The sequence below is a fragment of the Oryctolagus cuniculus genome, chromosome 11 (genome assembly GCF_964237555.1).
Source record: "Oryctolagus cuniculus chromosome 11, mOryCun1.1, whole genome shotgun sequence".
In the NCBI taxonomy this organism is placed as follows: domain Eukaryota; kingdom Metazoa; phylum Chordata; class Mammalia; order Lagomorpha; family Leporidae; genus Oryctolagus; species Oryctolagus cuniculus.
Window position 1 is genome coordinate 59,974,962 of NC_091442.1, and position 20,294 is coordinate 59,995,255.

Genomic DNA, 20,294 nt, shown 5'->3' on the forward strand with positions numbered 1-20,294 from the left:
TAGCGGGTAAAGCCGCCACCTGCAGTGCCTGCATCCCATAGGAGCGCAGGTTTGAGACCCAGCTGCACCACTTTCAATCCAGCTCTGCTATGGCCTGGGAAAGCAGTGAAAGATGGCCTAAGTCCTTGAGCCTCTGCACCCGCATGGGAGACCCAGAAGAAGCTCCTGACTCCTGGCTTCAGATTAGCACAGCTCTGGCTGTTGTGGCCAATTGGGGAGTGAACCAGCGGATTAAAGACCTCTCTCTCTCTTTCTCTCTCTGCCTCTCCTCTATGTAACTCTGACTTTCAAATAAAATAAATAATTCTTTTTAACAAAAGTTCATTTCAAATATAATAAAATAGGCTGGTTAAACCCAAATGGATTAAACTATTTTGTATGGTAATTTAATGGTGAATACATGACATACATTTGCCAAAATCCAGAGAACTGCACAACACAAAGAATGAAATAGATAAATTATGGGCTTCAGTTAATAATAATGTATCAATATAGGTCTACCAATTTTAACATGTTCTACACTAAGGCAAGATGTTAATAACAAGACAAACTTATGTGTATAGAGGGCAGAGAAGCAGTTTATGGAAACTATTTTCTGTTCAATTTTACAGTACAAGTAAAACGGCCCTAGGGGTTGGCGTTGTAGTGCAGATTTGTTAAGTGGCAGCTTGAGACAGCAGCATTGCTATCTGAATGCTGGTTTGAGTCATGCTGCTCCGCTTCCTATCCAGCTTCCTGCTAATGGGCCTGGGAAAGCAGCAGGTGATGGCCCAATTACTTGGGCCCAGTCCAGGCTGTTGTGGCTATTTCAAGAGAGAACCAGAGAATGAAAGATCTCTTTCTCTCTCCACATCTCTTTGTCACTCTGCCTTTCAAATAAATATTAAAACAAATCTTAAACAAGAGAAGTAGTGTATTGTACTAAATGCTTGTGCCCCTGTGCCTGCCCTCCCCACAATTCACATGTTGAAAACCTAACCCTTGAAGATGATGCCTCTAAGAAGGTAACAAAATCTCTATGAGAACATGAGAGTGGATTCTGATCCAAGTAATGTTCTTCTAGAAAGAGATACCAGAAAACCTCATTTCTCTCCCATCACTCACACAAAGAAGAGGTTATGTGAACACAGAGCAAGAATAAAGCTGCCTACAAGTCAGCAGAAAGGCTTCAGAATGAAAATCTACTTTGCCTACATCTTGATTTTAAACTTCCTAGCCTCTGGAACCATGAGAAATGCATTTCTGCTCTTTAAAGCCACCCAGTCTGGGATAATCTATAAATGCTACAAGAGCTGAATAATATAAGGAGAAAGGTCTCGAGTATCAATAATCTAAGTTTTCACCTTAAGAAACTTCAAAAAGCAAAACAAAATAAAAAACCAACAAAACAAATTCAAAGCAACAAGAGTTAAGGTAATAATAAAAAGCAGAAACCCATAAAATTAAAAACTGGGCAGTAGGAGTGCAACACTGCAGCACAGTGAGCCAACCTGCCACTTGTGATGCAGGCATCCTAAATCACAGGACCAGTTGGAGGCCCATCTACTCTACTTCTGATCCAGCTACACGCTAATGTGCCCTGGAAGGCAGGGAGGATGGCCCAAATGCTTGAGTGCCTACCACCCATATGGGAGACCTGGCTGAAGCTGTAGGCTCTTGGCTTCAGCCTAGACTAGCCCCAGCTATTGTGGCCATTTGGGCAGTGAACCAGAGGAAAGACCTCTCTCTTCCCTCTCTCTCCCTCTCTATCACTCCCTTTCAAATAAGATAAATCTTAAAAAGAAAAATAAGTGAGGGAATCAATGAAAGCAAAAGCTGGTTCCTTGATAAATCTTTTTTTAAAAAAGGATTTATTTATTTATTTGAAAGGCAGAGTTACACAGACATAGAAGGAGAGGCGGGGGGGGGGGGAGGGTGTCTTCTATTCACTGATTCACTCCCCAATTGACGGCAATGACCAGGGCTTTGCCAATCTGAAGCCAGTAGCCAGGGCCATAGCAGAGAGCTGGATCAGAAGTGGGGCATCTAGGTCTTGAACCGATGCCCATATGGAATGCTGGCACTGCAAGAGGCAGCTTAACCTGCTACACCATGGCGCCTGCCCCTTGATAAATCTCTTAACAGCAGTTGTGAAAACAGAAAACATTAACAGAAGATATCACTGGGGCCCAGCGCTGTGGCATAGTGGGTAAAGCTGCCTGCAATGTCGGCATCCATATGGGCACCAGTTCAAGCCCAGCTGCTCCATTTCCATTTCAGCTCCCTGTTACAGCCTGGGAAAGCAGAAGATGGCACAAGTCCCAGGACCCTTGCACCTGCGTGGGAGACCCAGAAGTTCCTGGCTCCTGGCAGGCGCAGCTCCAGCCATTGTGGCCATTTGGGGAGTGAACTGGCAGATGGAAGACCTCTCTCTCTCTTGCCCTCTCTGCCTCTGCCTCTCTGTAACTCTGCCTTTCAAATAAATAAATAAATCTTTTAAAAAAGATATCACCACAGATCTTGCAGGTATTGGCTAATAAGGGAATACTACACATAAATTCAGTAAAACATTACACATAAATTCAACAACTTAGTTGAAATAGACTAATTCCTTAAAAATCACAAACTATTGCACTTACCCAATATAAAATAGAAAACTGGAATATCCTCTAATTATCAAAGAAATCTAAAGGCCCAGATATTTACTCCAGTAACACTTAGCACAACTTAAAGAAGTAATACCAATTCAATATGATCTCTTCAGAAAATAGAAGGAAAAAAAAAAAAAAACACTTTCCAACATTACCTTGATATTAAAACCAGGCAAAGACATTACAAGAAAACTTTAGACTAATATCTTCACGAATACAGATACTAAATGTCTCAAAAAATATTAGGAAATTATATCCAAGGATAAATAAAAAGAATAAAGCATTTCAACTATGAGGGGTTTATCCCGAGAATACAACACTGGTTCAATTTTAAAAAGAATCCAAGAACAAGCATTTAGCCTAGTGGTTAAGACGCCCTTTTTCCATAGCAGAGTACCTTAGTTCAATTCCCAGCCCCAGCTTCTGAATCCAGTTTCCCAATAATGCAGACCCTGAGAGGCAGCAATGCCGGCTTAAACGATTAGGCTCCTGTGACTTCATGAGACCTGGATTTGTTCCTAGCTCATGCCTCTGACCAGGGCTCAGACCTGGCATCGCTCTAACCATTGTGGGAGTTTGGGGAGTAAAGCAGTGGATGGGGGGCATCTCTCTATTTTAGCAAGATCATAAGACATAAAATCAACATTGCTGAATCAGTAAGTCAACATTGCTGAATTAATAAAATTTCCACATACTAATAACTGAAAACCAAATTTTAAAAATAATACAATTTATAACTATTGTCCCCAAAATCAAACGCTTGGGCATATACTTAACAAAATACATACAGTATCTGTAATAAAATTATAAAATATTGATAAAAAAATTTCAATGATCCAAATATACCGAAAGCTATCCTATTTTCATGGACTGGAAGACTCAATATAGATGATGTCAATTCTCCCCAAGTTGATCTACAGATTTAGTACCATTCCATTCAACATTCCAGCAAAGTTTTTTGTTGTTATTTACAGATACAAATTAATTCTAATATTTAAATGGAAAGGCAAAGTCAAAATAATCAAAACAATTTTGAGAAAGAATAAAGCTATAGGAATCATAGCACTTAACATTAACACTCATTGAGAAATTATGCTGATTTAGACAGTGTTGAATTGGAAATCTAGATTGTATTCCTAACTCATGGCTTTAACCCCAGCCCAACTCCAGCCATTGCGGGCATTTAGGGGAATGAACCATCAGATGGGAACTCTCTCTTTTTCAAATAAATAAAAGTTAAAATTAAAGGGTCATAAGAACTTTGTAGTTTTCAAGATTTTTTTCAACTATAAAGTTTAAATGTATGGATCTTGTTTGGATCCAATTTTTTAAGGATTTTTATTTATTTATTTGATAGGTAGAGTTACAGACAGTGAGAGGGAGAGACAGAAAGGTCTTCCTTCCATTGATTCACTCCCCAAATGGCCGCTACGGCCGGAGCTACGCCGATCCGAAACCAGGAGCCAGGTGATTCTTCCTGGTCTCCCATGCAGGTGCAAGGGCCCAAGCACTTGGGCCATCTCCTACTGCTTTCCCAGGCTACAGCAGAGAGCTCGACTGGAAGAGGCGCAACTAGGACTAGAACCGGTGCCCATATGGGATGCCGGCACTGCAAGCGGAGGATTAACCTAGTGCGCCACGACGCCGGCCCCTGGATCCAACTTCACACAATGGAAAGATACTCTGCAGACAACTGGGGAATGAGCATATAAAATAGGTATCAGATGATTAAGTATCCTTATTAATTCTGTGAAATATGATAATAGTATCATATTTATTCTCTAAAAGTTATTAGTAACATAGTAACAAACGAAACTGAAATATTTACAGATGAAATGACATGTCTGGCTTTACTTTAAAATATTAACTTCATTTCTTTCCATGCTGTTATCATGGTTTTGCTGTCACTCTAATCCAATGCTGACTCTAGTTCACCAAGCTCCAATTACTTCAGCCATCACCGCTGCTTCCCAGGGTCTGCATTAGAAGGAAGCTAGAATCAGAGGCTTGAGCTGCGTATTAAACATCCTGCAATATGGGATGCAGGCTTCTTAATCACTAGGCAAAAGCCTGCCCCAAGTACATGTTTTTAATGTTCTCTGTCTTCTGTGTTTCTAAAATATTAAACTGCTAACATAAATAAAATAATCCAACTTCAATTAGAATAGTAACAGCAATGTGTGGAGTGTACTGAAAATGGGTGTTGGATTTATGCAAGTTCTTAGATTATTCTCCATTGCTATTTCTGTTCAAATTTCCTCTAAGAAAACTTTTTGAAAAGCAAAGAAGGCTTATATGAATAAGGAGAGATAAGGCATTACATAAACTTTCAAGATATCTACCAAATCTAGATGGCAAATAAAACTGCAACAAATGTCTAAAGAACCAAAAAAGAGATTCAGGGAGCTGCTGGTGATCCTGACAGGTAAAATCTGCTTATGTGAACAGACACGTGGTCAGTGTTGCCGCAGTGATTCGGGCCTCAGCTGCTCTACTGCCCGTCCAGCTCCCTGCTGAGGCATATGGGAAAGCTGCAGAAAATGGCCCAAGTCCCTGGGGTTCTGCACCCACATGGGAGACCTGGACGGAGTCCTGGTCCAGCCCCAGCTGGATATGAAAGCAAGCAAAAAGTAGCACCTGTGGATGATGTGTATTGACAAAGTATGAGCGTGTGCTACTTCTCCATCATACAGCAGAGAAGAATCATAGATGGAAAAATGTCAGGATGACTTTCTACTTCTCCCCTGAGGGCATTTTCCTAGCATTAAGGCACAAGGACTAACAGTCCCAACCTCTAGTCACTAATTACAGAATTGACAAGCTTCTCTACTTTATGATCATAAATTACAAAATGGAGACAACTATATGCCTTGCAAAATATGAAAATTAGAAACAAATCACCAGCATAGTAACTGGCATACAGTAGGCACTAAGTAAGTTGCAGGCAATATTATTATTACTGAGTTTAACAGGAAAGAAGAACATCAACTGGAGTCAGGAATGATATTAAGATACTCATCATCACCATCTCTGTTCAATACTAAATGGGAGGGCTTATACAAAAGAATGAGACACAAAAAAGAAAGGAGGTTTAAGAATTAGAAAGACAAAGCTTTCCTAAATTTAGTCAATGTAACTGTCTAGAATCCAAGAAAATCTAAGTGCCAAGCATTTACCGTTTAAGAGTTCATCTAACATAAAGATCAACATACTAAAATTAACAATGCACCTATATTCTAACAACAGAAAAATGGAACTCACAGAGTAATTACCAATACTACATAGGAATAAATATAACCTGAGGGAAAAAACTTGTATTTTAAATGAAAAAGCCGCAAAACATTATTGATGGGCAGAAATAACCCAAACAGGGTTATCTTATCTACGGCTGGGAAAATTCAGAATCCAGGTTCCCCCATGTTCAATTCAATTCAATTTCAACAAAAATGTCAATGGAATTAGATCAAGATGATCAAGCTAGAGAAATTAGCACTACTACACGTAAGCTACAAAAAGTTCACAGAGGATGAATATGTAGCGGTTAAGATCCTTCTTCAGGGGCTGGCGCTGTGGCATAGCAGGTAAAGCTGCCACCTGCAGTGCTGGCATCCCATAATGGGTACCGGTTTGAGTCCTGGCTGCTCCACTTCTGATCCAGCTCTCTGCTATGGCCTGGGAAAGCAGTAAAGGATGGCACAAGTCCTTGGGGCCCGGTACCCTCGTGGGAGACCTAGAAGAAGCTTCTGGCTCCTGGCTTCAAATTGGCACAGCTCCGGCTGTTGTAGCCATCTGGGGAGTGAACCAGCACATAGAAGACTCTCTCTCTGCCTCTCTGTCTTTGTCTCTCTGCAACTCTTTCAAATAAATAAATCTTAAAAAAAAAAAAAAAATCCTTCTTCAGGGTGTCTGGGTTTAAGTCCCAGCTCTACAGCTTTCTTCTTCTTCTTTTAAAATATTTATTTATTTATTTGAAAGTCAGAGTTACACAGAGAGAGGAGAGGCAGAGAGAGAGCTCTTCCATCTGCTGGTTCACTCTCCAATCCGAAGCTAGGAGCCAGGAACTTCTTCCAGGTCTCCCACATGGGTGAAGGGGCCCAAGGACCTGGGCCATCTTCTACTGCTTTCCCAGGCCATAGCAGAGAGCTGGATTGGAAGTGGAGCAGCTGGGACTTGAATCAGCGCGCGTATGGGATGCCGGTTCTGCAGGTGGTGGCTTTATCCACTCTGCCACAGTGCTGGCCCTCCACAGCTTCCTTCTAATATGCACACCCTGGGAGGCTGCAGATTTTGATTCAAGTAGTTGGGTCCCTACCAAACCTCTGGGAAATTTGGATTAAGTTTCTAACTCCTGGTTTCCACCTGGCCCAGTCCTGGTCATTGGGGTCATTTGGTAAGTGAATCTGCAAATGCAAAAATGATCTCTGCCTTCAAATATTAAATACAAGTTTCTTTAAGGGACCAGGATTGTGGCGCAGTGGATTAAGCCACCATCTTCATACAGGCATCCCATATGCATGCTGGTTCAAGTCCTTAAAACTTTTAGAAGCAAATATTGAAGAATCTTAAGGTCAGCATTGTGGTACAGTGAGTTAAGCTGCCACCTTCAATGCTGCCATCCCATATGGGCATCAGTTTGAGCCCCAGCAGCTCTGCTTCCCATCCAGCTCCCTACTAATGCACTTGAGAAGGTAACTGAAGATGTCCCAAGCCCTTGAACCCCTGCTACCCACATGGGACACATGGATGGAGTTCTAGGCTCCTTCAACTTGGCCAGCCATTGCGGCCCTCTGGAGGGTAAACCCAGTGGACAGAAGATCTCTGTCTCTGTCTCTCTCTCCCTATCCATCTCTGTAACTCTTTCAAATAATAAATCTTTACAAAAGACAAAAAAAAAAGAATTTTTAAATAATAATCAGGAAACAGAGCTGAGTATTTGGAACAGTGGTTAAGATACCAGTTAAGATGCCCTATAGGAGCGCTTGGGTTCCATCCCTGGCTCTACACCTTAACTCCAGTTTCCTGCTAATGCAGACCATAGGAGACGGCAATGACAGCTCAAGCAACTGTTTTCTGCCACTCACTTGGAGATGTGGATTGGGTTCCTGGCTTCCAACTTCAGCCTTGACTCAGCTATTGTGAGCATCTCAAGAGAGTAAATTAAGGGCCAGCACTGTGGCTCAGCGAGTAAAGCCTCCACTTGCGGTGCCGGCATCCCATGTGGGAACCAGTTCGATCACGGCTGATCCACTTCCAATCCAGCTTTCTGCTATGGCCTGAGAAAGCAGCGGAAGATGGCCCAGATGCTTGGGCCCTTGCACCCATGTGGGAGACCTGGAAGAGGCTCCAGACTTCTGGCTTTGGATCGGCCCAGTTCTGGCTGTTGTGGCCATTTGGGGAGTGAACCAGTGGATGGAAGACACTCCCCCACCCTGTAACTCTGCCTTTCAAATAAATAAATCAATTTTTTGAAAAAACGAGTAAACCAGTAAATGAGAGTGTTCTTTCTCTGTGCCTCTCAAAAAATAAATAAATAAAATAAAGCAAAAAAAAAAGTTTCAAAATGGTTGTACTATTTTATATTTCCATCAATAACATGAGAGTTTCAGTTCCTCCACATCCTCATCAACATTCGGTTTGGATGGGGCCAGTGCCATGGTGCACCTGCAGCGCCAGTATACCATCTGGATTCTGTTCAAGTCTTGATTGCTCCACTTCCAATTCAGCTCCCTGGGAGAGCAGCCGAAGATGAACCAAGTGCCTGGGCCCCTGCTACCCACAAGGAAGACCCAGACGGGACTCTTGCCTTCAGCCTAGCCCAGCCATGGTCATTGAAGCCATTTAGGGAGTGAACCAAGTGGATGGAGGATTCTTCCTCTCTCTCTCTCTCAGGCAAAAGTTGAGAGTCAGAAACTCAACCTGGATCTCCCATGTGGGTAGCAGGGAACCCAATTACTTTAGCTATCACCACTGCTTCCCAGGGTCTGCAGGAAGCTGGAGTCAAGAGCCAGGGCCAGGTCTCTAACCCGGGTAGTCTGATGTGGCACATGGGCATCTCAACTGCTAGACTAAATGCCTGTCCCTTCCAGGTGGGCAAAGTTGAACTCCACTCCCATGTTCCTCAAATTGCATGGAAATGGCATTTCTTCCCTAAATTGTTGGCAGACTACAACAGTAAAGTCATCTGATATTGTGGGAAAAAACTCAACTACAATTTCTCACACAGAGATCTACTCAGATTATATTTCATTTTGGGCTTTACCAGTTTGTATCTTTCAAGGAATTTGTCCAGGTAATATAAATTGTTAGATTTATTGCCTTAGAATGGTTTGTGGTTCTCCATTATTTTTTCAATGTCTACAGAATCATCAATGAATCATTCCTTGTACCTGATACTAACGTGTATCTTCTTTTCCTTTCTTAGTATATCTGGCCAAGTTTATTAATTCTGAATATATCTGATAAAGGATCAGCTTTTGGTTTCACTGATTTTCCCTATAGTTTTCCTGTTTTTTAGTTCACTGATTTTTTTGCTCTGGTCCATACAATTTATTTTTCTTCTATTTAATTTTTTTGTTTTATTTATTTATTTGAAAGGTAGAGTTACAGAAAGTGAGAGGGAGAGACAGAGAGAAATGTCTTCCGTCCACTGGTTCACTCCCCAAATGACTGCAAGGGCTGGGGCTGGACCCATCTGCAGTCAGGAGCCAGGAGCCTCTTCCGGTCTCCCATGCAGTGCAGGGGCCCAAGGACTTGGGCCATCTTCTACTGCGCCACAGTACTGGCCCCTCTTCTATTAAGTTCACTTTTCTTTTCTAATTTCTTAAGGTAGAAGTTTAATCTCCCTACTTTCTAATGTAAATATTTAAAGCTATAAATTTATCTTTTTTATTTTTTTTATTTTTATTTTTTGATAGGCAGAGTAGACAATGAGAGAGAGAGACAGAGAGAAAGGTCTTCCTTTTGCGTTGGTTCACCCTCCAATGGCCGCCGCGGCCGGCGCGCTGCGGCCGGTGCACCGCGCTGATCCGATGGCAGGAGCCAGGAGCCAGGTGCTTTTCCTGGTCTCCCATGGGGTGCAGGGCCCAAACACCTGGGCCATCCTCCACTGCACTCCCTGGCCACAGCAGAGGGCTGGCCTGGAAGAGGGGCAACCGGACAGAATCCGGCGCCCCGACCAGGACTAGAACCCGGTGTGCCGGCGTCGCAAGGCGGAGGATTAGCCTAGTGAGCCGCGGCGCCGGCTAAAGCTATAAATTTATCTTTAAGTAATGTATTAACTGCATTCCACAGAATTTGCTGTTGTGTTTTCAATTCATTCTGCTGAAAACATCTTGTAATTTCCCTTACTTTTTCTTGACCAATATCTGATTCAGAATGTGTTTAATTTTCAAATATTTGGGGTTTTCCTAGATATTTTTCTGTTACTAATTTCTAATTTAATCCCTTTATTTTTTTAAAGATTTATTTGTTTATTTGAAAGTTAGACTTACAGAGACAGAAGGAGAGACAAAAAGAGAGAGATCTTTGTAAACCAGCCACTGTAAACCAGTAAACTAGCCACTGGCTGTAGTCAAATGGTTGTAACCACAAGGGCTGGGCCAGGCTGAAGCCATGAGACAGGAGCTTCATACGGGTCTCCCACATGGGTGGCTGGGGTCCAGCTACTTGGGCTATCTTCTGCTGCTTTTTCCCAGGCCATTAGCAGGGAGTGGATTGCAAGTGGCGCAGCCAGGACACAAACCAGTGCCCATATGGGATGCTGGAATCACAGGTGACAGCTACATCGGCTGTGTCGCTCCCCCTCTTCGTGGAGGAACGACACAGAACCCTGCCTAGGCTTCATATCCGAGTCACGGCACCATTATGTCGCTCCCCCTCTTCGTGGAGGAACGACACTAAACCCTGCCTAGGCTTCTTATCCGAGTCACGGCACCATTATGTCGCTCCCCCTCTTCGTGGAGGAACGACACAGGACCCTGCGCTGTTCTTTCGTCTGCTCGGCCCTTCCCGGGTTTGCTGCTGGTTCTTCCCGGGTTGGCTACCAACCCTTCCACCTCCGTGGAAGGGCGGTTCCCCCTGGCCGCTTTCCCCACTTCCGCAGGGGAGCGGCATACCGCCGGCCGGCTCTCTCGGGGGCTGCACAGGTGTTCCCTTAGATGTTCCCCTTAGATGTTCCTCTTAGATGTTCCTGGTGCATGCCGTCTCTCTCCTCCTTTATAGTCCTCCTCTGCCAATCCCAACTCGGCTGCCCACACGCCGAGCACGCTGCTCTCCTCCAATCAGGAGCAAGTCCTACAGTTTATTGGTTGAACTGGAGGCAGCTGTGTAGAAGCTGTTTTCTTCTCTCCCAGCGCCATATTGTGGGAGAGCAGGTGCATAGAATAAGTCTCAACTCCAGCAACTCAGTCCAGTCCGAGCTGCTCCCCACAGGCTGTACCATAACACTGGCCCCTAACCCCTTTATTTTCAAAAAGTTGTTGGGTCGGCCTTTGGCATAAAAACTAAATGGTCCAGCCTTGTAGTAAAGCCACCAACTGCTGTGCTGGCATCCCTTAAGGGTGCAGGTTCGAGTCCCAGCTGCTACACTTCCAATCCACCTCCCTGTTAATGTACCTGAGAAAGCAGCGGAAGATGGCCCAAGTGCTTGGATCCCTGCACCCGTGTGGGAGACCCAGATGAAGCTCCTGGCTCCTGTCTTTGGTCTGGCCCAGCCCTGGTGATTTTGGCCATTTGACAAGTGAACCAGCAGATGAAGACTTCTCTCTCTCTTCCTCTGCCTCTCCCTGTCTGCAACTCTACCTTTCAAATAAAGAAAGAAAGAAAATAAAGGCAGAGAGACAGAAAACCTTTCATCCATTGGATCACTCTCCAAATGCCCAAAACATCCAGGGGTAGTCCAGGCCAAGCCCAGGAAACTGGATTTTTTTTTTTTTTTTTTTTGACAGGCAGAGTGGACAGTGAGAGAGAGAGACAGAGAGAAAGGTCTTCCTTTGCTGTTGGTTCACCCTCCAATGGCCACCGCGGCTGGCGGGCTGCAACCGGCGCACCACACTGATGGATGGCAGGAGCCAGGTACTTATCCTGGTCTCCCATGGGGTGCAGGGCCCAAGGACTTGGGCCATCCTCCACTGCACTCCCAGGCCACAGCAGAGAGCTGGCCTGGAAGAGGGGCAACCGGGACAGAATCCGGCGCCCCGACTGGGACTAGAACCCGGTGTGCCGGCGCCACAAGGTGGAGGATTAGCCTAGTGAGCCGCGGCGCCGGCCGGGAAACTGGATTTTAATCCAGGTCCCCTGCATGGCAAGGGTCCAAGTACTTGAGCCACCACCTCCTGCTTCCCAGAGTATGTGTTAGCAAGAAGCTGTAATCCTAAATGCAGGTGGTCTTGAACCAAGGCAATCTGTCATGAGATACAGGAATCCCAAGCTGCATCTTAATTGCTATACAAAACCTCAAATACTCATCCCATCCTAATCCCTTTTTGATAAAACAACATATTTTATACAATTTAAATCCTTAATCTACTAAAACTTTTTTCATGGCCCAGAATACAGTCTATCTTACCATAAAGATACTATGAAACTATCAAAATACTAGAACCATGAACACTAGGAAAGAATAAGTATCGTGCTTTTGTTGGCATGGTTTGTAAAAGCTGACTAGGCCAATTACTGATTTTTAAAATTTGTTCTTTCAATTATTGAGAGTGTTATCAAAATCTCCACAAATACTGGTGGGTTCTCTTTCTTCCACTTTACTTTTGCTTCATGAATTTGAAGCTGTTATTAAATGCATAAATGGTTATGCTAATTGGGTCCTCTGAAAGACCTGACACCTTTTTTCATCACTAAGTCAGCTCCTATACCCATGGTAATAATCCTTGCTCTTAAATCTACTGTTATTAATACAGTAACTCCTACTTCTGATTAGTGTTTGCATAGTATATCTTCTTTCATCCTTCTACTTCTAGTCTGTGTCTGCGAAGCAAGGGCTTTTCATAGATAATACTTAGTTGAATCTTGCTCTCAAGTCACTCTAATAGTTTTCACCCATTAATTTTGGTATTTAGATAACTTGTATTTAAGATGATTATTATATGTTAGGATTTAAATTGACCACCTTGCTATTTGTTTTCTATTTTTCAAAATGTTCATTTTCCATTTTTTGGACATCTTTTAGGTTAACTAGCAATGTTATCTCCTTTATTGGCTTATTAGTTATACCTCTTTGCTTTTTATTTTTATTTGAAAGGTAAAGAAATGTTGGGGGGGGGGGAGAAGGACAGACAGAAAAACAGACATAGAGGGAGAGATCTTCCATCTACTGGTTCATTCCCCAAATGACCACCAACAGCCACAGCTGGGCCATGCCAAAGCCAGGAGCCAGGAACTGCATCCAGATCTCCCATGTGGGTGGCAGGAACCCAAGTACTTGAGCCATCACCTGCTGCCTTTCAGGATACACAGTAGCAGGGAGCTGGATAAGAAGAAGATGTGGGACTTAAACCCAGTCACTCTGATATGGTATATGGGCATCCCAGGCAGCAGCTTAAATACACTGTGCCACAATGCCCACCCCTTTATATTTTTTTAAATATTTATTTATTTGAAATAATTACACACAGAGAGAAGGAGAGGTAGAAAGAGGTCTTTCATCTGCTGGTTCACTCCACAGTTGGCTGCAACAGCCAGAGCTATGCTGATCTAAAGCCAGGACCTTCTTCCAGATCTCCTACACAGATGCAGGAGCCCAAGGACTTGGGCCATCTTCTACTGCTTTCCCAGGCTATAGCAGAGAGCTGGATCAGAAGCAGAACAGCCAGCACTCGAACCAGCGCCCATATGGGATGCTGGAACTGCAGGTTGTGGTTTTACCTGCTATGCCATAGAGCTGGCCCCTACACCTTTACTTTTAAAGCAGTTTCTTTGTAGAGCAGGGGTAGGAAGTGTCTAGCCCACAGATCATATAAAGCTCACAAAATTATTTGGTCTGGCCTTGCCAAGAGAAATGCAAGTAGGACTAGAAATTCAATAAATCTATAGTAAGCTAATTTTTAAATTATAATTTTGTATGGTCCATGAATGCTGTTACAAATATTCAAATAGTCCTTGGCAGAAAAAAGGTTTCCCATCCCTGCTTTAGAGTTTATCACAATCTACCTCCAAGTAATAAACTATAAGAACCTTAGGAAAAATATTTTTATCTCACTTCTCTCAACTTTTCAAAAAAATATTTATGTATATGTTTGCTTGAAAGGCAGAGAGAGGAGGAGAGAGGGGAGGGGAGGGGAGGGGAGGGGAGGGGAGGGGAGGGGAGGGGAGGGGAGGGGAGGGGAGGAGATTTTCCATCTGCTGGTTCACTCCCCAAATGCGCACAACAGCCAGCGCTGGTCCAGGCCAAAGCCAGGAGCCAGGAATTCCACCAGTCTCCCACATGGGTGGCAAAGGGCCAAGTACTTGGGCCATCTTCTGCTGCTTTCCCACACATATTAGCAGAGAGCTGGCTGGAAGCAGAGCAGCCAAGACCCAAACTTGTGCTCCCATGGAATACTGGCATCACAGGTGGTGACTTAATTCACTGTGCCACAATGCTGTCCCCTTTTCCCAACCTTTTGTCGGCAACTGCTGTCATCCATTTCAGTTTAACATGTTATAAACTTCACGATACAGCTTTATTAGTTTGTTTTAAACAGGCAATTATTCTGACATGAATTTTTAAAAATAATTCACATATTTCTGCAAATACTTCTGATTTTCTTAATTCTATTAGATTCAAACTTCTGCTGGAATAGATTTCTCCTGTCTTTACCATTTCTTATGATGGTCTGATAATGATGAATTCAATCAGTTCCCATATGTATTTGAAAAACTTTATCTATATTTCTTATTGTGATATCATTCATAAACTATATAATTTACCCACTTAAAGTATATACTTCAATGGCTTTCCATATAGCCAGAGTTGTGCTTCCATCACCAACATCAATTTTAGAATATTTTCACCATCCCCAAAAGAAATTTTTCTTATTAGCAATAATTCCCATTTCCTCACAATTCATTGCACACAGAAATTTAGGTTGACAGGTTTGTCACTGAGCATTTTCAACATTATTACTTCAGTATTTTCTGGTTCCCAATGATTCTGATGAAAGTCTGTTGTAATTCCTGCTTTGTACTAGTTTGCTAGGGCTACTATAAAAATACAGCACACACTGAAGAGCTTAAACAACATGTTTATTTTCTCACTGTCCTGGAGACTAGAATTCTTAAATCAGACGTCAGCAAATGTAGTTTTTCCTGGGGCCCCACTTTTTCGGCTTCCAGACGGCTGCCCTCCTGCCCTCCACTGTGTCTTTACTTGGTCTCTTCCATGTTTACGTGCCTGTGCTCCTGGTGTTCCTCTGTGTCTAACTTTACTCTTTATAGAAAGACATCAGTCAGATGAGATTAAGACCCACCTTACTGAGCTTTTTTTTTTTTTTTTAAAGATTTACTTTATTTATTTGGAAGGTGGAATTACAGAAAAAGAGATTGTTCATCCACTGGTTCACTACTCCCCAAATGGCAGCAATGGCTGGGGCTGGGCTAGACTGAAGCCAGGAGCTGGGAGCTCCATCAAGGTCTCCCACATTGGGTGGCAGGGACCCAACTACTAAGCCATCTTCTGCTGCTTTTTCAGGCACATTAGCAGGGAGCTGGATCAGCAGTGGAGCAGTCAGGATTTGAACTAGCACCTACACAGCACGATGGCATTGCAAGCACCAGCTTAACCTGCTGTGCCATAACACTGGTCCCACTGACTTCGTTTTTAACTTGATCACCTCTGTAAAGGTCCTATGTCTAAAAACAGTTACATTCTAAGGTACTGGTGAGATAAGACTTCAACATATGAATTTGTGGGAGACACAATTCAGTCTAAACTTCAGTTCTTCTGTTTATAATGTGATTTATCACACCCTTTCCTTCTTTTAAGACTTTCCCTTTGGGGGCCGTGCTGTGGTGCAGATTAAAAGACTCAGCCTTCAGTACTGGTATCCTATGTGGGTGCCAGTTCAAGTCCTGGTTGCTCCACTTCCAATCCAGCTTCCTGCTAATGCACATGGAAAGCAGCAGAGGATGGCTCAAGTCCCTGGGCCCATGCACCCATGTAGGAGACCTGGAAGAAGCTTCTGGCTCCTGGCTTCCGATAGGCTCAGCTCTAGCCACTGCAGCTTTTGGGGAATGAACCAACAGAAAGAAGACCCCTCTCTGTCTCTTTCTGTAACTGTCTTTTTTTTGTTTTAAGTTATAGTCTTTTTTTCTATTTAATTAATTTATTTGAAATGCAGAGTTACAGAGGCAGAGGCACAGAGGTCTTCCATCTGCTGGTTCACTCCCCAGATGATTGCAACAGCTGGAGCTGGGCCAACCCAAAGCCAGGAGCTTCTTTCAGATCTCCCACAGGGGTGCAGGAGCCCAAGCACTTGGGCCATCTTCTACTGCTTTCCCAGGCCATGGCAGAGAGCTGGGTTGGAAGTGGAGCAGCCAGGACTTGAACTGGCACTCATATGGGATGCCTGCACTGCAGGCAGTGGCTTTACCTGCTACGCCACAGTGCCAGCCCCTGTTAACTCTTTTAAAAATAAAATAAATCTTTAAAAAAATAAAGAGTTTGCCTTTATTGATAAAGATGTGTGTTGGTATAGCTCTCTTCATGATTTTCCTATTTTGGGTTTCTACAGATATAAATATTCAAAAACCCCAAAAAAGAAAAATCAGAAAACAAGCTACCAAGGCACGTTATATTCAAACTTCTTAAGATAAGTGATGAAGAGAAACTCATAAATGAGCTCTTGGACTTTTAAAGATTTTTACGTTTTATTTATTTGAAAGGCAGAATTACAGAGAAAGGAAGACACACACACAGAAGAGAGAGAGAGAGAGAGAGGGAGAGAGAGAGAGAGAAAGGGGGGGAGGGAGGGAAAGGAAGAAAGGAAAGAAAGAAAGGGAGGGAGGGAGAGAGAGAAAGAGAGAAAGAAAGAAAAAGAGAAAGCGAGAAAGCGAGAGAGAGAGAGAGAGAGAAAGAAGAAAGGAAGAAAGAAAGAAGAAAGGAAGGAAGGAAGGAAGGAAGGAAGGAAGGAAGGAAGGAAGGAAGAAAGAAAGAAAGAAAGAAAGAAAGAAAGAAAGAAAGAAAGAAAGAAAGAAAGAAAGAAAGAGAAGAGAGAGATCTTCCATCTGCTGGTTTACTCCCCAGTTGCCTGCAATGGCCATGGCTGGGTCAGGCCAAAGCCAGAAGCTTTGAGTTTCTTCTGGGTCTCCCACATGGGTGCAGGGGTCAAAGCACTTGGGCCATCTTCTGCTACTTTCTCAGTCACATTAGCTGGATTGGAAGTGGAGTAGCCAGGTCTCAAACCGGTGACCATATGGAATGCCAGCATCGCAGGTGGTGGCTTAACTTACTATGCCACAACACCAGCCCCTATAATTTTCTTTAAATTTAGAAAAATTACAGCGAATATTACTTCGAATGTCACCCCCCAAACAATATCCCTAAGACTCCAACAGAACATATTTTTTTTAACTTTTATTTAATAAATATAAATTTCCAAAGAACAGCTTTTGGATTATAGTGTCTTTTTCCCCCATAACCTCCATCCCACCCGCAACCATCCCATCTCCCGCTCCCTCTCCCATCCCATTCACATCAATATTCATTTTCAATTATCTTTATATACAGAAGATCAATTTAGTATATACTAAGTACAGATTTCAACAGTTTGCACCCACACAGAAACACAAAGTGTAAATTACTGTTTGAATACTAGTTATAGCATTAATTTACATTGTACAACACATTAAGGACAGAGATCCTACATGGGGAGTAAGTGCACAGTGACTCCTATTGTTGATTTAACAATTGACTCTCTTGTTTATGGCGTCAGTAATCACCCGAGGCTCTTGTTGTGAGTTGCCAAGGCTATGGAAGCCTTTTGAGTTCGCCAACTCCAATTTTATTTAGACAAAGTCACAGTCAAAGTGGAAGTTCTCTCCTCCCTTCAGAGAAAGGTACCTCCTTCTTTGATGGCCCGTTCTTTCCACTGGGATCTCACCACAGAGATCTTTCATTTAGGCCATTTTTTCCCCCCACAGTGTCCTGGCTTTCCATGCCTGAAATATTCTCATGGGTTTTTTATCCAGATCCGAATGCCTTAAGGGCTGATTCTGAGGCCAGAGCAACAGCACATATTCTTTTCTTTTTCTTTTTTTGACAGGCAGAGTGGACAGAGAGAGAGAGAAAGACAGAGAGAAAGGTCTTCCTTTGCCATTGGTTCACCCTCCAATGGCCGCTGCGGCCAGTGCGCTGCAGCCGGCGCACCACGCTGATCCAATGGCAGGAGCCAGGTACTTATCCTGGTCTCCCATGGGGTGCAGGGCCCAAGCACTTGGGCCACCCTCCACTGCACTCCCAGGCCACAGCAGAGAGCTGGCCTGGAAGAGGGGCAACCGGGACAGAATCCGGCGCCCCGACTGGGACTAGAACCCGGTGTGCCGGCACTGCAAGGCGGAGGATTAGCCTAGTGAGCCGTGGTGCCGGCCAGCACATATTCTTAAGACTGCTTGATATTCCATCACTGACACTCTGTTCCTGTGGGGAGCAACTCGGACTAGACTAAGTTACTGGAATTAAGACTTATTCTATGCATCTGCTCTCCCACAATATGGCGCTGAGAAGGGAGAAACAGCTTCTACACAGCTGCCTCCAGTTCAACCAATAAACAGCAGGACCTGCTCCTGATTGGAGGAGGGCAGCGTACTCGGCGTGTGGGTAGCAGAGTTGGGATTGGTGGAAGAGGACTATAAAGGAAGAGAGAGACAACATGCACCAGGGAACATCTATCTGAAGGAACACCTGTGCAGCCCCCGAGAGAGCCGGCTGGCGGTGTGCCGCTCCCCCGCGGAAGTGGGGAAAGTGGCTAGGGGGAACCGCCCTTCCACGGAGGTGGAAGGGTTGGTAGCCAACCCGGGAAGAACCAGCAGCAAACCCGGGGAGGGCCGAGCAGACAAAAGAACAGCGCAGGGTCCTGTGTCGTTCCTCCACGAAGAGGGGGAGCGACATAATGGTGCCGTGACTCGGATATGAAGCCTAGGCAGGGTTTAGTGTCGTTCCTCCACGAAGAGGGGGAGCGACAGTTCCCTTCTATTTTCAGTCTGTTTGCTATGTTTCATTTTGGATAAATATCTTTTGCTATCCAATTTCACTAATGCTTTCTTCTATAGTACCTATCTACTGTTAATCCTGGTCACTTTTCATCTTAGACACTGCAGCTTTCAGTCTGAGCCAGATTGTTTTTATATCTTCCTCATCTCTACATAACATGCTCAGTCTTTTTGAACACACATAACAGTTTTAAGTGTTACAATGTCCTTGTTTACTAACTCTATCATTTGTGTCATTTCTGGGTCTATTTCTTTTCTTTCTTTCTTTCTTTCTTTTTTTTTTTTTTTTTTTTTTTTTTTTTTTTTTTTTTTGACAGGCAGAGTTAGACAGTGAGAGAGAAAGACAGAAAGAAAGGTCTTCTTTCCGTGGGTTCACCCCCCAAATGGCTGCTACGGCCGGCGCGCTGCGCCGATCCGAAGCCAGGAGCCAGGTGCTTTCTCCTGGTCTCCCATGCGGGTGCAGGGCCCAAGCACTTGGGCTATCCTCCACTGCCCTCCTGGGCCACAGCAGAGAGCTGGACTGGAAGAGCAACCAGGACAGAATCTGGCATCCCAACCTGGACTAGAACCCGGGGTACCAGCGCCACAGGCGGTACTGGCCAGAGGCACTGGCCTCTGGCTCTATTTCTATTGATTGATTTTTCTCTTCATAATGGACAGTTTCCTCTGCTGTTTCTTTGCATACCTGATAATTTTGTGACTAGATGTCAAATACAAATTTTACATTGTTGGCTGATGGGGGGATTTTTTTTTGTCTTAAATGTTTTGGGCTTATTTATTCTTACTTTTTAATTTATATAAAGAGAACAAATATAATGCATTTCATATAGATGGAATTGTTTTAAATAACCCATTAATTTGGATTTTGTTTTGGTACTTTGACTTGGGAACAATTTGATCCTTCTGAGGCTTGCATTTATACTTTGTTGGGTTAATAAAGATAGCCTTAGACTAGTATTAATTTGGTATCACGACTAAGGCAATGCCCTTTCAAGGGCTCTATTCATTGTCCCATGTCTTAGAAAGTGTTTTCTACTCTAACTATTGCAATCACAAACCACTCATGGCACTGTATTCCAAGGACTATTTTGACTAATCTTTTCCAGTAGTCTTTCTCTGCCTCTGGGTAATTTCCTCACGCACAGGAACTAATATACAAGTAAAATGTTTAAGACAATAAAATCCAAAAGAACTTCCTATGATGAAGGATATACTTTTCTCTGAAGGCAGAACTTCCACTTTGCTTATGGCCTTGTTGAAATACTGACAGAGTTTGTAGACTCAAAAGGCTTCCAGGGGCCAGCACTGTGGCATAGTGGGTAAAGCCACTGCCTGCAGTGCCAGCATCCCATATGGGCGCTGGTTCAAGTCCCAGCTGCTCCACTGAGAAAGCGGTCCTTGGGCCCCTGCACCTGCGTGGGAGACCTGGAGGAAGCTCCTGGCTCCTGGCTTTGGATTGGCCCAGCT

The 20,294-nt window shown here is 43.7% G+C and overlaps 1 protein-coding gene across 50 annotated transcripts in view; it reads right to left on the minus strand.

The window, feature by feature from the left end:
• R3HDM2 (R3H domain containing 2) overlaps positions 1-20,294 on the minus strand; it is a 173,544-nt gene that overhangs the window by 86,782 nt on the left and 66,468 nt on the right. The gene's annotated exons all lie outside the window — the stretch shown is intronic.